Source organism: Lactuca serriola, chromosome 9, assembly GCF_051521515.1.
Source record: "Lactuca serriola cultivar US96UC23 chromosome 9, Lser_US96UC23_V15, whole genome shotgun sequence".
NCBI lineage: Eukaryota > Viridiplantae > Streptophyta > Magnoliopsida > Asterales > Asteraceae > Lactuca > Lactuca serriola.
This window is the reverse complement of record NC_136416.1, coordinates 210020024-210040720: the sequence shown is the minus strand read 5'-3', so window position 1 is coordinate 210040720 and position 20697 is coordinate 210020024. Positions and strand designations below refer to the sequence as shown.

At 36.1% G+C, this 20697-nt stretch overlaps 1 pseudogene; it reads left to right on the top strand.

Moving 5' to 3' along the window:
* Positions 1-334: 334 nt before the first annotated feature.
* LOC145076509 (isoleucine--tRNA ligase, chloroplastic/mitochondrial-like) lies at positions 335-5224 on the top strand (annotated as a pseudogene).
* Positions 5225-20697: the final 15473 nt, after the last annotated feature.

The window sequence follows — 20697 nt, the reverse complement described above, 5'->3', positions numbered from 1 at the left end:
GGAGTTCACACTGCTCTGCATGAAATACAAATGTCCATTTAATCCCTTTCACAAACTTTATCACAATTGTTTTCATGCTCCTAATCAAAACAATCATCAATCATACTCTGCTCCTCAACAACAATTCACTCTGGAAAATCTACCAGCCTACAAACCAAACATCACTAAACCCAACTTCACCCCGGAACCTCAACCTACATCATAACCTGACAAACCTAAAATTGTGTGTCATAAGTGTGGTCATGAAAACCATTTTGCAAAAGACTGTCTTGCTGATATCCCACAAAAAGCAAAAATCAAGGATTCTGCTTACTATGCTTGAAGAGCCTAGGAAATGGCTGAAAGTGAAAAGGCATTTTCCACAACTGTGTCTAGAGATGTGGAAGGATATTGGTCATCCGGAGATGATGATGATATGATTAATGGAAGAAACATGTGTTTGATGGCAAGACAAACCCTTGAGTGTGATGAATGCTATTGGTATTCAGGGTCAGAAGATCAAGATGAAGATGATGTTGTTGAACCAAACTACTGCTACATGGCCACCAACGATCCACCAAGTCGAAGCATGTTCAGCAGGTAACATCTATGATTACTGATAATTATTTTGATATGACTCTTTGTGAATTTTATCTGAACTCAATCCAAACAGATATAAACACCATCTATAGAGCCTATGAGTTAGCCATAGAAGCCAGTGAGAAGAAGGACAGTGAATTAAGTCGTGTTAGGTTACGTTTCGAGGATAAGAACTTAAAAATAGAGTCTTTAGAACGACAACTTGTAATGTCACAAGATGAATGTATCATTCTTAAAGGAAAATGTGAAATCACTTATTCTGAAAGAAATGTTTTGATTTCTGATAACAAACGTCTCAACACCAAAATAGATGCTCTGCATAATTCTATTGACTTGCTTGAAGCGAATGAATGGATGACTCATAATTTTTTTTCATCCTTGGTCAAAAGCTCCTGGTCTCGGAAGTGAGTTTCCAAAACTAGTTGTTCATCCCTAGAAGGAGTTACAAAACCTGACCTTTATGGGAGATATTCCAAACCATAAACATTTGGATACACCTGTTTCTAATGGGTTATGAGCACTACATCATTCATATGGTGTACATGAAAACCCTAAAGATTTGAATCTAGTTTGTCTAATGAACATGCAATAATCATCCAAAGCCATAAACCCTAGATCTAGCATATGAATATCGAAATTAACATGTAAGAACAGATCTAGATGAATACCTCTTATAGACACTACAAGAAAAAAACCCTTTTACGACGCGCAAACCACGATACTTATTGATTTATGTTACGTAAAAGAGAGTGACATTAAAAAAGTGTCATCTGTTAAAAAAATTTAAGGATTTAGGTCGCGCATTATTGCGTGCCCTTAAATTAGTGTCTCATGTAAAAAAATTAAAAAAACGGAGGGCACTTTATTTAAAACGGGCGTCCTCTGTGAATGTCGTTTTATATTTTTTTAAGAAACGCATGTCTCCTCTCAGAGGGAAAATAAAATCCCCAAATTTTTTAAAACCCCGCCTTCTTCCCCTACATTCATTTCCATGTATCTCATATCTCCCCTCCCTCGTCTCCACCTCTCACCGACATCCACTGCCTCACAAAAATTTCACAAGCGAATGATTCCAGAGCCTGATAGCGATTGGGGGTTATTTTCACCTCCGCTCTACTTCTCATCATCCATCTACTTCTATCATAAAGCCAATGATTGAGTTTACTTCAACTAATTTTTTGGATTTGGAGTCCGACGAGGCTAGCATCGCAAAAATTTTGATCGCATCTTAGAGAAGGAAGCATTTTCTATTTTACATCTTATCTTTTCTATGGTACCACCACCTAGCCTCCGATCTCTCACCGCCAAGGGTCTCTGACCATCTTCTAGTGCTTGAAGGAACCTTCTCCATATTACACTAAAAATTGTTTTCCCCCTCTCCTAAATCTCGTTCACTTTCACCTTTACAGTATAACATTGTTAGTCAATAACCCCCACCCCTTTGGTCCGATTTCTAGGGCTCGGATCAACATCTCCGCTACCATTTCATTGATGGTGCGATTTTTCCCCTGATTTGGTCATTGAACGCCATTTCAACATTGAGGTAAGCAGATCATAACTTCGGTTGGATACAAAAAAGTTATGTGAATTGACATCTGGTGAGGATAGTCTCCGGCTAAGATCACTAGTTGACCTCACAAGCCGTGCACTTGCCCACATGATAAAAGGAAAATCTCCTGAAGAAATGCGTCACACTTTTCATCTCCCTGATGATCTTACAGAGGTAACACAAATAAATTATTTATTTATTTATTATTGCCAATCACACATTCCTTGAGCAAATTGTTTATTGCAAGAAGAAAATTTGGAACCTTTAAGAATCTGGACCAACGATCCACATATCGGTCTCTTAAATTGGTTATATGCAAGAAAGAGAAAAGAATTAAAAATCAGAGAAAAGCAAAGGTAGGCAGCTCATAATTTCTTTTATCATTATATATGTTATCATCCATCTCTTAAATTGCAATCACACATTCTGTCATCACCGCCAAGGGTCTCTGACCATGTTGTAACATGTTGTAGTAATTAGTAATTTAGTATGATATCACCTTACAACTAAAATTTCTTTTATCATATATACCCTTTGTAGATTCTAAAGGTATATACCTGATTACATTTTTTTTAAAGAGCTTTTAGGGTTGTTTGGCTGGATGGGAATGTAATGGAGTGAACATGGTAATTGAGTAAGAAAGATACCAAATAAGTTGTAACAAAAAATTTTATTTTGTTATTTGGTAAAAAAATAAAACTGTAATGTATGTACTATGTAGAGTATTGAAATTTTGAAAAAATAATGTTTCATTATAAACTAATCTTTCATTCCTTTCCATGATGGAATGAAAGTTAACAAAATGGAAAGAATCGGGGTCTTATTCCATTCCATCAGGCAAAACAAAGTCTCATTACAATGGAGTAACCGATTCCATTCCTTCCTTCCCTGATTCCCTGATGCCAAACACTACCTTACTAACTATCCATGTATTCCATTGTTTAGGAACAAAGCAAGGAGATCGAAAATACAAGCACACTGTTGATCTTCCTAAAACAACTTTTGGTATGAGAGCAAATTCTTCAGTAAGCGAACCTGAAATCCAGAAATTATGGGATGAAAATCAGGTTTTCAAGAAAGTTTCTGAAAAGAATAATGGGGTCAGTTTTGGAAATTATTCAAGTTCATTTTTAAATTTTTCTTATTTTGTTCTCTCTGATATATTTTTTTCTTGCTTTTAATAGGGAACTTTTGTTCTTCATGATGGTCCTCCATATGCTAATGGTGATTTACACATGGGACTTGCATTAAACAAGATCATAAAGGATATTATTAACTGATATAAGGTATGATTTGATGTGGTTGTCTTCACTTATTGAAGGATAGAAGTGGAATTTTTTCTATCTTCCATGATTTTTGTGCTATATCCAAATCCTTTTATAGTGATAATGCAAAAGGCTATCCTAGAAAATGATTTTAGTCAAGTTTTATGTGTGAAAATGTGCTTTATAGTATAAATACTATGCAAGTATGCATATGATGAATGTGTATGAGTGTATCTAAACTTCTATTATTTATTTATTTATTTATTTATTTATTTGACAGCTTCTTCAAAACTGTAATGTGCATTACATTCCTGGATGGGATTGCCATGGTCTACCCATTGAGTTGAAAGGTAAGTGATAGTTTGTTGCTTCTTCTTCCATTAAATAATCTTTTAACTTAAGTCATATTTATATATCTTCTGTTTTTCTTTATGTTGATATGATAATTTGGTCATTTACTGAAAAAGAAGAACAAGGATGAATAGTTAAATCCATTAACCATGGAATCTGAAGGATTCCAACGTAATGGTAATGGAATTCCATCCATTTGGCAACCCTGGAATGGAATCTCGAATTCCAATTCCATCAGATTAATGCAATTCAATAATAAAACTGAATAATCTTTTAAAGCTTATATTAATTAAGACTTAAGAGTAATTTTCTGTTGAACTATCTTAGTATTGCAGTCATTGGATCAAGATGCCAGAAACGGATTGACACCAATAAAATTAAGAGCAAAATCAGCTAAATTTGCTAAAGCAACAGTCAAGGCACAAATGGCATCATTCAAGGTCAATTTATTATAATTCTTTATTAGTATTATTAAGAAAAAAAAGATAACATTAAACATATATAATATATAATATATGTCTACAGAGATTTGGAGTATGGGCAGATTGGGATCATCCTTATCTCACTCTTGATCCAGAATATGAAGCTGCTCAGGTACTGATGCCAAATTATTATTATTATTATTATTATTATTATTATTATTATTATTATTATTATTATTTTTATTATTTAATTGTTTTGTTTTTTCTAGATTGAAGTGTTTGGGCAAATGGTTTTCAAAAGGTACATATACAGACGGAGAAAGCCAGTGCACGGGAGTCCTTCATCACGCATTGCTCTTGCAGAGGCTGAATTAGAGGTAAACAGATAAGATTATAATTAAAAATAAATAAATAAATAAGTTTTTAGTTAATTTCAAGAAAACAAAATTATAATTTAATTCATATCATGAAATATTTACTAAAAATAGGATACATATATAGAGTGTCTTATTTTCCTTGGAAGTTTCTTGCAGTATCCTGAAGTCCATGTTTCAAAGAGCATGTATGCAATTTTCAAATTACTAACTACTCCAACTAAAGATGGATTACTTGATGAATTTCCCAAATTGTCCCTTGCAATTTGGACCACAACTCCTTGGACCATTCCTGCAAATGCTGGTATGTGTCCACCTTCATAATTCATATATCATGTGTCATGTGAGTTTTTCTTTTTCTTTTTCTTTCTTTCCTTAAACAACTTTTATGTAATCAGTTGTTTATATGTAATAGTGTAATTTTTCTTCTTTCTTTTTTTAGCTGTTGCAGTGAATTCCAAGCTCCAGTATGCCATTGTTGAAGTGCAATCACCTTCACCTGATGTTACTTCATCTTCTGAAGATGGAAAGAAGAGAATTGGTAGTGTTTTGAAAGGCTCTAAGATACCATTTTTCATTGTTGCACTTGACCTTTTGTCAACACTGGAATCCAAATGGAATGTGAAACTTGCTGTTAAGAAAACAGTTTTCGGTTCAGATCTTGAAAATTGCAGGTATACTTAGGTAGGAATGGAATCATTCATTCCGATTCCATCCAACCAACAAGTCTCATAGTTTCATGTTTTTATCAAGACTTACTTTTTTTTTTTTTTTTCTGAAATTACTTATTTTGAACAGATATGCACATCCAATAAATGGGGAAGAATGTCTAGTTGTGATTGGAGGAGATTACATCACAACAGAATCAGGAACAGGACTTGTCCATACTGCCCCTGGACATGGACAAGATGATTATATAACAGGATTAAAATACAATTTGCCAATAATATCCCCAGTAGACGATGAAGGAAAATTCACTGAAGAAGCTGGAATCTTTAAAGGGCTTGATGTGTTAGGAGATGGGAATGCTGCTGTAATTGATCACTTGGATCAACTTTCATCAATTATCATGGTGGAACCTTACAGTAAGTTAGTTATAAGACACCATTGAAATGGTTTAATATAAAATTTACTTAAATGCCCTTGTTTTCTTGATATTAGAGCATAAGTATCCTTATGATTGGAGGACAAAAAAGCCTACGATTTTTAGGGCAACTGCACAATGGTTTGCATCTGTTGAAGGATTCAGAGAGGCTGCTATGGATGCCATTAGTCAAGTAGTATGGACTCCATCTCAGGTACTAAAATGGTTCCAGTTCTTTCTGACGTTTTACATTTTTAGTCCAAAATCCAACACTTTTTCAAAATTAGTCCTTATTTCAAGGTTTCATATCAGTTTTAGTCCCTAGAACCTTAAATACCAAAACTAAAAAATGTTTAATCCATAAGATAATATATAACACTAAATTACTAAAATGGTTCCAGTTCTTTCTGATTTTTACATTTTTAGTCGTAAATCCAACGCTTTTTTCAAAATTGGTCCTTATATCAAGGTATCATATCAATCTTGGTCCCTAGAACCTTGAAATACCAAAACTAAAAAAGGTTCGGTACATAAGATAATAATATATAGACTAAAATAAATTACTAAAATGGTTCAACGTCTTTCTGATTTTTACATTTTTAGTCCAAAATCGAACGCTTTTTTTCAAAACTGGTCCTTATTTCAAGGTATCATATCAATTTTGGTCTCTAGAACCTTGAAATACCAAAACTGAAAAAGGTTTGGTACATTACTAGTTTGTTAAAAGTTGAAGTTTTATTCAAATATATAAAAAAAAAATTATGATAGTTTCTGGACTCCAAAAGTATCTTTTGATTAGGATTGAAATGCTTCAAAGTTTTTTGCATAATTCTATTTTGCTTAGTGGGTGTGTTTGTTTTATAGGTTTGGGCTGTTACAGGGGGTAGTGATGGGATTGCAAATACCAACTCGGTTTGAGTTCTATTTTGCATCCATCTCTGATTTGAGTTCACCTCTTCAACGACTGAAGAATCCATCTCTTCATTTTAATCCATCGCAGCTCCCTGTGACACACTTACCAACTCGGTTCACCTCTTTGCTTGGTAAATATATATTTGCATCTTTGTCTTTTCTATTTGTTAGTATTGATCATCTATTTTTATTGTGTTTCTTTTTTGAATCGGTTGTAAGTTACCCTGTCTGAGTACATATAAATAGAAGGAAGATGTCCCAATGTGGATGCCATCCAGGTGTTTGTTGAAAGTCCCAAGTGAAATTTGTTGTTATTTTAGACATCGTATAGTAGCTAAGTTCAATGGAAAATCTATTTTATTGAGTAAGTTTTATGAGTTTTTTGATGAAAGGTTTAGATTTTGTTGATGTCATAGCTAAACTAATTATGTTCTCTTTCTCCTTCTCCATTTACAGAATCAATGATGGGTTTGGGGAAAACCCTGTGAAACAGCCATTTGAATGTGATGATTAGGTTCGGTTGTGATGGAGACAGGTTGGTTTTCTGACATTGCATGGAGCCAATTTTGGAGTAGCGAAATGTAAGAACAATCGGATTCAAAGCAATCCAAAACCGAATATAACTGGTTGTCCATGGTGAGTGAGCCCAGTTATTGAGATCAGTGGAACCCTAAACTGATGGGCTACGTATGAAGTGTTTAATCTATTTACAACTAAATAGAGTAAAGTCAAATGCTTTGACCACAGAAAATGGTGGAAGTGTTGGCTTATCATCTATAATTGAAGTTGATGTTAAGTCAGTAGTAACAATGGCAAGAGGAACTACTTACAAGTAAGCCTTTCTTATAGATTTTTACCATTAATTTTTAAGAATAGCAGCTTACTTCTAGCTAAAATTTTCATTTCTTTTATCATTAATCATTTTTTTTGTTAGGGATGGGCCTTTATTGATGGTTGCATGTGGTAGAGATACTATATCAATTGCTAGCTATGTAAAAAGATTAGCATCTGAAAATGTATTTGCTGTTCAGGTGAGTCAACTCGAATTCTTTCTCCTCACATTAATCAGTCAAATAAACTTTTTTATGAAAATCTATTTTTAATTTAATATTTTTAAGATTTGGTAATTGGGTTTCAGATTCAACATCCAAGAAAACAAGTGAGTAGGTTTGACTTGGTGTACAATTGACTATTTGTTTGATCTGCCTCGACTCTTGAGTAAGTTCTGAATGGGTAAATGATGTCTGTCTATACATAAAGTCTTTCTTTTATGGTCCAAATGACTTGTGAGTAAATGACCATTGTACCCTTCTATTTAGAAACAAGGTAGAATAACAAGTGATTGTTTATTTGATCTGTCTAGGGTAAGTTCTGAATGGGTAAATGATGTATGTCTGTAGTATGTGCTGTATACAGAAAGTCTTTCTTTTTTGGTCTGAATGAATTAAACAGAGTTGTATGATTATTTGTTAGTTTTATAGGAATGTATAACCCATGTTAGCAATGTATTATTTTTGTTTAACATTTGAATGATTCTTTGTATGACATTACAATTTGTGTAATTTATTTTATTTTTTGAGTATGAAATTTTATTTTATATTATGCAATGGATTGTATTTTTTGTATATGGTATTTTATTTCTATTATGAGAAATTAAATGCAAATTTAATTTAAAAATTAATAAATATATAAATTTATTTTTTTTAAACATTTAAATTTACGATACGCAAAAATGTGTGTCATCTTCATTTATGACATGGCCTTTCTTGACAGGGGCTTTCTTGATACGCATTGCGTGTCATTAACACGCGCGTCGTAAGGTTACGACACGCGAATGCGTGTCATCTTCCTTTATGACAGGGCCTTCCTTGATACGCATTGCGTGTCGTAAACGCGCGTCGTAATTGCGCGTCGTAATTGCGCGTCGTAAATGCGCGTCGTCTATAGACGACGCGCAAAAGCGCGTCGTCTCTCTTTATGACAGGGCCTTCCTTGACACGCATTTGCGCGTCGTCTGAGCCTTTTACGACGCGCAATGAGCGTCGTAAAAGGCCTTTTTTCTAGTAGTGAGAATGGCTTGAATCTCGTATCCTTGGAACTTAGAGTCACAAATGTCACTCCTCTAATGGTTACAAACACCATAAGCAAGAGGATGATATTGAAAGAGGAGAGGAGCACTAAAACCGTCCAAGATCTCTACAAGAAAGCTTAGCCACGTTTTTGGGATCCCTAGGGGTCTATTTATACTTTTGTGGGCTGCTAGGGTTTTAGGAGAAACCCTAATTCTCTACTTAGGCCTTAAGCAACCCATGAAACCTTTCTAAAAGGCTCTTGGACGTAAATCATATGGGCTTCCCATAGATTTCGTCCAACCCCCCTCCCTTTAGGAATCCATAGCCCACAATGCAATTATCTTATAATTACAATATTAGTCCCCCAAGTCTAATAAATCTCTTTTAGCCACAAAATTAATTTGTTAATTAATTCTTGTCCAATATTAATTAAACTCTATGATTTCGTTATTAATATATTATTCATATAATATATTAATAAACCATAACTAACCTCTTTCTTCATAAATCATCCTATCTAGTTGCTTTGATGAAGGCAACCCAAAAGGACCATGCACAACCGGGTCAAATACTTACAAAATATAGTTATCGGCTTAGAAACTAATCCAACAGTCACCCACTTGGATAAGTCTAGTAACTATAAATACAAGTATTATCCGATTAGCAATCGCAGCTCTCAAAGACGTTGTCATACTCTGATCTTATCAGTAACCTTTCCTTTAGATAAAGAATCATATATTCCTCCATTCTAGATATCGTATGAACTGAGACATGGATTTTAATCATACTCTCTGTTCATGTGTTGTTTCCCGATTTCCGATTTATGACGACTGACAATAGACTACAGTTGAACACATCAACTTAGTCCCTTCTTAGCTAAGCGCTTAGGGTGTCATCACCAAATCATCAAGGGGTCCACATATATCGCTTTTATCCCACTTTGGGTAAAAGGAACGAATAAACTTTGACTCAATGCTCGCTTGTACCTACTTATCAAATCACACATAACAATATGTTTTATAACACCAAGTTACTGGTGCATTTACATATTATCAATGTGCAACCGACTTGTAGAATACAACTCACACATCTCGGTTTCAAGAATATAAGATATTATCGTCTCACCAATCACTCGTGATAAAATCCATGAAGCGATCCAAGTGAGCGTGGTTTTAATCCAATACTCTAATCTTATAGCAGCACTCATGAACTCTGCAACTAACTTGTGCTATGTATAAACGCTTTAGTGAATCTACAGACGGATTCATGACAGTCTTCTTTCATACCTACTTCCAAAGTATGAGCGATTGTGGAGGGTTTGAATAATCTTATTATTTGGGAAGTCAAAACACGCAAAGTGAAATACAAGAATAATCCAACCCAATATGGCCCCAAACATTTGAGTATAAATAAAACTCCTTTTATTTAATCACCATATTGATTACACATTATTCATTGTATAATGTTTTGGGTAACCAACTTATTCCTTGAATTATAACAACAATTGTCCCATGCTCTTAACATGCACACTATATTTTCCTATGGTCCTTACATTGTGAAATAGATAAAATGAACACATTTCTAATAATGTTCATTTCACAATTCCTAATCCTAATCAATTAGTGTAAGAATAAAAAATTCTCTCCACTACTAGAATATGTTGATTCTAACATTTTATGCAATGGTGCTTTCGTAATGTCATAGCGCCAAAGTCACAAAGACTTTGCCAAAGAAATTACAAAGTGCTCTATTGGAGATTGTTACAAGACAATTTCATAGTCATGAAGTTTCACATTAAAAGTACATTACTTTGAATATCCTTCTTGCATAGAAGTTTCTAATCTAAACATAGATTCTTAACGTCCAACTCCCAATAAGGAAACATTTCCATATTTTCCATATGACAACTCTTTCTAAATAGAATCTTATCTATTCATAATAATGCCAATATAGTCCATCTATGACTATACTTCCAATTGTCTGCAAGCGACCAATCCTTGGCGAACCTTAGATTGTTCTTGACAATTGTTTAATTATTTTAGTCAAATCCGGTTCTATTCCATTTTTCCCTCTAAATGCCCTAGGCATTTGGAAAATTTTAGAACGTTCGATACTACAGCATATGCAATCGATCCTATAACCAGAACGTATGGGATATGATTTATAATGAAAAATGTGATACTTTACCAGATTCTTGCTATAATATTGCCATAATATTTGTAGTTACAGTGTTTTCGAAATTCGAACTATGAAGACGGATGTCGTAATCATAATCGAACTTTAAGAATGCAAATAATAACTATATCCTTGACTAAATTCAATTAAAACGAAGTACAACATTCTCTCCCTTAATTATAGCAAAAACAACTTTTCAATCCCTGTAACTTTGCAAAGTGAAACTTTTTGTTTTTTCAATAATTAATATTCCCACCTTGCAATACTTAAAATAATAATAATCATGCTCCCGCTAACATGATGATTATATCCATTCCAGCATAACATTTATACTCCCACTAGCTTTCACACGTATTTAGAAAACAGTTGGACTTCTAGAAGACAATAATTATGGACTTCCAAAGTTCATATTTCCAATACGATGTGCTTCGATAAGCCTTTATCTAAGCTTCTCAAACTCACACACCTTTCCTTAGACAGCTCACATGTGTGTCTAAACTAATTCAGAACTTATATTACTAAGTCCCAAATGTTCATACTAATTTTCCAAATCTCACAATTCGAACTATGAAGAGGGATGTCGTAATCATAATCGAATTTGAGAATGCAATTTACATAATCGTTATCTCCTTAAAATCACTCTTAGTGAAAATGTTGCATCAAAATCATTTTCATGAAGGAGAGAAACCTTACAACACTTAGATCTTATGGTGCATGTGTTCCTATCCATGCAAATTTGTCACAACCATAATGATAAGATAATGTTTGTGACAAATCCAAACTCTTACGAATAGAACTTGTTCATTCTTAATTTGTTGCCATCAAGGGTCCTACCATTGCTTCCAAGTTATTGAGCAACTCACCCCTACCTTTCAATGTACTTTCCATTGATTAAGGTGCCTTGCCCTTATGCAACCTATTGAGAATTGGTAGAACTCATATGCATAATCAACTCAACTAGATTGGCACAGAAACAAGAATACATCAACACGATAGGTTACAATCCTCAACTCGTGTGCTAGTGTTTAATAGTTTTACTCTTGATTAGTTCTTGAAACTTTTCAAGATCTTTAGACTCCCATTGACCTCTTGACATATAAAATTCTCTTGTCAAAAAACATTTCTTGACAAACAAATGTTCAAGAGTTAGTGTGTGTCTATATTAAGACAAAAACACAACACACAATTGGTATTAGTTGGTCTTTGTCTTATCAAAGACATCAGAATTTACCAATTTCAAACGTGCAAGAGTAAGAAAAAAAAAATTCTACTTCACATTTGATGAGTGTGTTAGACCTTCTTAAGATGTGTCACTCAATTCACAATCTTCGAGTATGACTCTAAGACTTGATTTTGGAATGAAGTATGACTCATCCTTTTGATTTAACCATTTCAACAATTTCTGATTCGTCTTCTTAGCCATACTAGTGTACTAAGATGTCCTTAGAGGATCAATTGTGATGTGATTCTTAATCATTAAGACGATCATAAAACACGATACAAAAGTACTCTCCGATCTTTTTCATATTAGAGATACTTTTATCTTTCTGCCTTGTTGATTCTTCTTATTCGTTCTGCCATTCATTGAAACCTTTTTCAATGATTCATAATTACACTTAATCTTGTAAGTATAACAACATTTACTAGACCTTTAGTAAATCATGACGAATAATGTTATTATTATTTATGGTGGACTTGACTAGTGCACAACATTGTGTACTAGTTCCTTCAGTCCTTCACTTGACTCACATACTTATGTGAACAAGCCTAAGTACCAAGATTTCCATATATCACAAAATACAAGTTGTATGATTCCAAGTTTCTGTCCAATTGAAAGTTGGGCGATGGGAATCTATCCTTACTTAGAAATTATGACACTACCATAAATAACATAACTAAGAATCACATCCATTTCAACATTGCTAATAATAGAAATACACAAACATCAATTTTTCATACATGTCAATTCAAGGATAAATAAATAAGACAAAATCAAAATTTATTTTATTGCAGAAAAATTTGTCCTTACAACGCAACTCAAATGAAAAACTATGGTATTAGATTTCTTAGCAATCTATCCTAACTTTAAAGTAGCAGCTCAAAAAATCCGATCTTCGAATCCATGCGATCGAAATCCATTTCTTCACGATCAGATTCAACACGCTTCTTCCTTTATGTTTCCCCTCTTTTTTTTTCGATCCTTCAAAACATCAAAAATGTAATCTTATCACATAATGTATCAAGAATCAAAATAGGAATTTATAGAGTTGGTTAAGGGATTTTACTTGAAGTAGAGCCATACGTCTTGACTCTCCCATCTCTTAGATCTCTGATGTAGACAGGGCAGATTCGTCTCCAATGCCCCTTCTCTTGGCAATAAAAGCAAATTAAATCTTTTGGAACAACACACAGAACTACCTCAGACTATGCCTTTCTTTTACGATTAAACTTTTCGACAATGGCATGCCTTTCGTTGCCATTGCCTAAGTCCATGGAGGTTTGGAAGGTAGATCCACCAATCAACTTTTTTTCTCCAATGCACCAAATCATTGTTGATTCAGCAGCAACAAGCAAATAGGTGAAATCGATGAGGGTTACTATAACGCTCGTAGATCCAGGCTAGTCAATTTAGAGATAATACGGGTCGAAAAAGACTTTTCGACAAAAGATTATTTAGAATAAATAATCTTAACCGGGTTGTAGAATATGTATCAAGGGTTTCATATATATATATATATATATATATATATATATATATATATATATATATATATATATATATATATATATATATATAAATAGCGCCGAAATACGAGTTATAACGAAGAAGTTATGACCCGTCGAAGTTTCGCGACGGAACCGGCATGACACCGGGAAGACGTAAATAGTGAATTTATGATAGAGCAAATTTTAGCCTTAGTAATCTAAATGAAAGTCGTAGAATATGTTAGCCTGAGAACGTCCATAAAAAGAACGCCTAAATCTGACCTCGTATGAGGAAGTTATGACTTTCGAAGTTACGGCTTAGCAGTGTAAGCCCGAAGTTCGAGTATTAGATCGAGCGGTTTTTGGGCGACACAACCTAAACGAGAATCGAAGATCTCTTTAATAGTAGCATAAAGATAAAAACACAGACGGAAACGGACGTCGGATGAAGAAGTTATGAATTTTTAACGAACCAATCGTGTCCCGACCTGCTAAAAATATAACTTTTAAAATAGACTCAAAATTAGCCAATAAAGTCTAAACGAAAGTTGTAGAGTACGTTCCCGCCTACGCGTAGATATAAAGAATGTCAAAAACGGAGCTAGTACGAGGAAGATACGAATTTTAGAAGTTAAGGGGGCAATTTGCGAAGCTGATGCATGTATTGATGACGTGACCTAACTCCCAGCCGTTCAATGAGCTCGCTTCGGATTGTGACACGCCACCCTCGCATTACGCCCCGCGTCCGAAGTTGGTACGCCCCGCGTACCCTCGCCCTTATCCATCCGAGTCCGATGTGTGATCCAGCTGGTGCGAATCTGGCACCCTTATCTGAAGCCTACGCCCCGCGTAGATTGCTGGACGCCCAGCGTAACCGAGGCTGCTGGCCCGTATAAATACATGCGAGGTTTTCAGAGTTTTCCACACCAATCTCTTTCTTTCTCTAAATTAATGTCTCTCTCTAAGGGTTTTAACCTTCCCCTAAGCCTAGGTGATCCCCTGGCACCCGAAGGAAGCCCCGAGGCTCCCGGAGTCCTGCCTAAAAAGGGTCTTTTGGTTTCGAAACGCTGCTCCGAGCAAAGCTCAGTTTTCTTTAAAACCCGCTGTAAGTGAGGTACGCCTACGCAATTTTTAATATATATTCTAATTAATTATAGTAACATTATTAGGACCTTAAAATAATTATTTGGGCTATTATTATGAGTTATATAGTATTGTTTAACTCTTATATAATAATAATTATAATAGCTAGACTATTAAATTAGTGTCGGTGAATATTAAACTAAACCCTAGTGGTAATGATACTAGGTTTTGTCGAGGAAAATTGTTTTAAGAGTTACGAAGTACTGTCCGAGGACCGAGTCACCACAGTATCAAGTGAGTGCATAGTTACTTTCATATTACACATAGATATGAAGTATTTTATATAAACTACGTGCTATGTGTGCATATTATCTAAATACTTGCTGTCTATGCTGGATGAACGTTTTTATACATGTTTTAAATGATTAGAACTTTATACGTATTTTATATATACAAGTATGTTGGGTGTGACATGGGTAGATGAATGATGAGAGATAAAAGATGATGTGAGTAAACATTGGCAGCTATAGACTTAGTGCCTACCAAATAACATCGGCAACTATGGACTTAGTGCCTATTGGACAAACACTGGTAGCTATGGACTTAGTACCTGTTAGGAATTGGTAGCTATGAACTTAGTACCTATTAGATAAACACTGGTAGCTATGGATTTAGTACCCGATGAATAAACTATAGCAACTATGGTATTAGTGCTTTAAGAACGAGCATTGGCAGTTATGTATTTAGTGCCAGTCCTACAACCCTGGAAATAAGGGACCTCGGAATAAATGAATTCATGATAGATGACTCTTAGGATAGATCCTTAAGAGTAAAGAAGATATTGGGGATGGGTAATTGGGTTGATTGTTTGATTGTTTAAACATAATAATTATATTATTGTGGGTTGAAAACCCTATGTACTCACCATGTTTCCCAACCTGACCCACTCAATTTATTTATATCACAGGTGTTGATATGAAGTCACATTACACTGAGAGATTAAAGAAATGTAGATCACTAGTGTAAATAAATGTAAGTTCCGTTGATGCTTATGTTTCTGTATTGATGATGACATCCCAAACGTTTTAAAATGAATAAAATACGTTTCTTCGAAAATGTTTTGATAACGTATTTATCATGTTTTTCTCAGAACAAATTCCGCAACATTTTTATGAAAAGAAGTACTCTGATTTTTATAAAGCATAAACAAAATCGGTCTTTTTTGGTCGTGAAAAAATGGGGATGTCACAGTTGGTATCAGAGCATTAGTTTAAGCGAACTAGAAATTTGTAGGAAATTTCTAGAATTAAACTTAGAATGCTAAGCGATGATTGTGAGATGAGTGTTTGTTATATTTTAGACACAATCACTAGTTCATTTTAGGAAAGATGCCTAAAATGTTTTGTGTGCTAAATGTTTTATGTTATAGCTATAAAGATACCTTATATGCTAATATTTGTTCGGATCTATGGTCTGTTGCCGATCGGATCTGGAAATTTTATATGTTCGGATTTCTAAACGTTTAATTACGATATTAGAACCGGCATGTAATTTTTCGAAGTAATAAGGAGGAATATGCGTCTAAACCTTCCTCTATCTATATTCTCGTCTCGATACACCGAACGACTACTTTGGTGTGCAGAACATCATAGTGAAAACTCATGGAGAATTGAGTAAATGGAGGAAATGAAAGGCTTATGATAGTGAATGATACCTATCAGAAGATATCGTAAGAGATGTATCTTGCCTTTAGAATACGTCTAATAAAATAGTTGTACGTCTAGAGAAGTACAGTACATATGAATGTACACATTTGATTGGCAGGATGATAGAATGATTGGTGTAATTCCTAAAACTTTTCCTATCATCTGCAATTTCCATCACCAACCGAGTTGAAGCAGAATTGATGATTGAAGATACGCATGGAAGAATTCCTAGTAGAGTCTAGGGAAATTTTTATGATTATTTGGACACACTCGTATGTGTTAAATTGTTTTGTGATTTTAGGACTTGGGTACTGCGAGACAATACTTGGGACGAGTATGAGTAGGTGTGAAAGGTAGTAGATGCATATACTACCGGAAGCACATGAGTCATGCTTGGATTGGGGAAAGTCACACGATTACCAAGAAGCTAGTAATTGATTTTGTTTTGTTCATGTATGTCGTTACCATCGTTTCGGTAATGACTAAGAAGATGATTGTTATTCCGAACCTAGTGGTCATATCAATTTGAGTCCGACTATGCTGAGTATGTTATGTGGTTCAGAGAATCAAGTTCGAGGTATCATCTGACTTAAGACGGAAGATTGAAATAAAAAGCAATCAGTAGAGGTATTGCGAAAAGTTGTTTGTAGCTAGAAATGCTACCTTTTAAGATGTGGTTAGAACATGAAGGAAGGTATAGTTTGTTCTGGAATTTGACTTTAAAAGACCTGAGTCCAAGCGATGCATCATACGATGAGATGTCATTAGAACATGACCCATCAGTCTATTATGATAATCGAAGGAAGAAACTTATCTCAAGTTTGTTAAAAAATGAGTCTCCAATAAAGATTGAGATCGCGAGATGAAGATCATGATTGAAAGTCTAACATGAGATAGAGAGTGGGTCCAAGATCGGGCACCACCTGTAGTTAGGAAGTCTTAGAGTTAGATACTCATTAGAACAAACATCAAAGTTATGCTTATTACTTAGGATGAAGATATAACGAATAGAGTCATCATGTGAGTCCTGTTTCGTTGATGATTTCAGGATGTAATCATCCTAAGGGGGATATAGTTGTAACGCCCGTAGATCCGGGCTAGTGAATTTAGAGATAATAGGGGTCGAAAATGACTTTTTGACAAAATATTATTTAGAATAACTAATCTGAACCAAGTTGTAGAATATGTCTCAAGGGTTCCGTACATATAAAGAGCGCCGAAATCCGAGTTATAACGAATAAGTTATGACCCGTCGAAGTTTCGCGATGGAACTGGCACGGCACCGTGAAGACGTAAATAGTGAATTTATGATAGAGCGACTTTCAGCCTTAGTAATCTAAATGAAAGTCGTAGAATATGTTAACCAGAGAACGTCCATAAAAAGAACGACCAAATCTGACCTTGTATGAGGAAGTTATGATTTTTCGAAGTTTCGGCTTAGTCGTGTACAGCCCGAAGTTCGAGTATTAGATGGAGCGGTTTTTGCCGACACAACCTAAACGAGAATCGAAGATGTCGTTAATGGTAGCGTATCGATAAAAAGACAGACAGAAACGGACGTCGGATGAAGAAGTTATGAATTTTTAACGAACCAATCGTGTCCCGGCCTGGTAAAAATATAACTTTTAAAATATATTCAAAATTAGCCAACGGAGTTTAAACGAAAGTTGTAGATTACGTTTCCACCTACACGTAGATATAAAGAACTTTAAAAACGGAGCTCGTACGAGGAAGATACGAATTTTAGAAATTAAGGGGGCAATTTGCGAAGCTGATGCATGAATTGATGACGTGGCCTAAGTCCCAGCCGTTCGATGAACTCACTCCGGATTGTGACACGCCACCCCTCGAATTACACCCTGTAAGGACGTGAACATTTTTAAAAACAATTTTTCATTTTAAAACATACTTTCATTCACACGAAAATCATAAAAACATAATGTGTTCACTGTAACATAATAAAACATGTCCCAAGATCTCAATATCATAAGCTCCATGAGTGTGTATGAATCATGTCGGCGCCTTCCCGCGATCCTCGGTAGACCCTGAAACACATCAGACAACAACTGTAAGCATAAATGCTTAGTGAGTTCCCTAAAATACCACATACCCCATATACGCCTTTCCAAGCCATAACTCTGTAGGATCTTCCGATCCATGTGTCTCAGGGGACTTCCGTCCCAAATCCCGGTTGACCTTCTGGTCCTACCCATATCGACCTTCCAGTCCGTAACCTCTTGACCTTCCGGTCCGTACCAACGTAACATACATATATATCATCTTGACCTTCCGGTCCCTATCATACATAACATACATAGCACATACATATCACATAACCGCATAGAGCACATATATCATACCGTACAAGACCTTGCGGTCATACATAGGTACCCTTCCAGGTACCGTATAGTGAAAAGACTCACCTCAATGAAGTCGAATAAACTCTCGTGCTCAACGTTTCGACTTAGCCTCCTCCTATTATTCAAATATCATTCCCGATCAATACACTCTCATGATCTCATCTGTACAGAATGGGTAGAAGGCAATTCTACCCTTCCCTGAACTATCCTAAATCAGTCTTGACCAGAATCCTAAAGTTAATGAAAGTCAAAAAAGTCAACGGTCAAACTTTGACCCGACTCGTCGAGTGCACATGGGCGACTCAGCGAGCCCATACGGGTCCTTTGATTCCTTACAGACTCTCTTGGCTCGTCAGGTCATTCTTCCACTCGATGAGTTACACCTGACACGAATCGCGGGGCAACCCCGACTCGACTCATCGAGTCCGCTCATGGATTCGGCGAGTTCATTCCATGCTTACACTCAAATGACCTTTTGAGGTCAGATCTGTTCCTCTAGTCCATAGATCTAACTTTTCCAAGCTCAATAATCATGCAAAGGTTCGAACTTGATACTCATGTCACGTCCAAATGACACTACTTGATGATTTAGCCCCAAATACAACATCCTAAGTCCATTTCTTCCATGACTCCTCATAAAGCAAGATGGAATGAGTTCTCTAGACCACTATCGATCCAGATCTGATATCTAAACATGATAAGGGACCATATGCCCAAAAAATCAACCCAATAAAGGGTATAGAAGACCCTAGATCCAAGTATTCTTTAACAAAATAGAGAAAGGATTGATATACTACCTCAAAGATGATGCCCTAAGCTTGAAAACCACAAATATGCAACCTCCTTGGCCTCCTCTAAGCTGGAATCAACTTCTTCTTGCAAAACCAACCCATAAAGGTCAAATAATGGCTTCTTCTCTCTCGCAAACGCTCAAGCACTCTTAGGGTTTCTCTCAAGGGTCTAGTAGCCGCAAATGGTAGCTATAAGAGTCCTTAAATAGGGCTCAGGCCCCGAGAATTAGGGTTTCATTAAACAGCATGGACTCGCCGAGTGCACTCATGGACTCGTCGAGTCCCTCATTAAATCAGACCAAAAGATGCGTGATCCCAATCGGTAAGTCTGAGCGCCAGCTCGCTGAGTCCCTCTCATAAAATCAATATAAATACTTACCATAGGGTACTTGGGAGTCTGTATGTCAAAATTCTCCCCCACTAGAATCATACATCGCCCTCGAAGTCGTGCTCGACAAACAACTCTGGATGCTGCACCCGCATCTCCAACTCCGGCTCCCAGGTCAACTCAGACCCTTTCCGATGTTGCCACTGGACCTGCACCAGTGACACCTCCTTGTTCCTCAGAACTTTGATTTTTCGATCCCGGATCGCGATTGGCCTTTCCGCATAATTCAAGCTCGCATCCACCTGAATATCCTCCAGCGGTACCATCATCGACCGTCGGCTATACATTTCCTCAAATGCGACACGTGGAAGGTATCATGAATCTGGATCAACTCCACAGGTATCTCTAACCGATATGCTACCTTGCCCACCCTTGCGGTCGCCCTGAATGGACCGATGTACCGGGGCCCCATCTTGCCCCTCTTCCTGAATCAGATCACTCCTTTCCAAGGAGATACTTTTAGGAGTATGAAGTCCCTCACCTAGAACTCCAGCTTGGATCGTCGCCGATCCGCATAACTCCTCTGACGACTCTGAGCCGTCAGTAACATCTGTCTAACCCGTTGTATCTGCTCTGCCGTCTGAAGTACTATCTCAGTGCTACCCATCACACGATGCCCTACCTCTCCCCGGAAAATGGGAGTCCGACACCTCCTTCCATACAAAAACTCTAAGGGAGGCATACCAATACTAGAATGGTGGCTTTTGTTGTATGAAAACTCAGCCAAAGGCAGATATGTGTCCCAACTTCCTCCGAAGTCCAACACGCATGCTCGGAGCATGTCCTCGAGCGTCTGAATCGTTCGCTCACTCTGTCTGTCCGTCTGGGGGAGGTAGGCGGTACTAAAATGCAACCTCGTACCCAACTTTTTATGGAACTT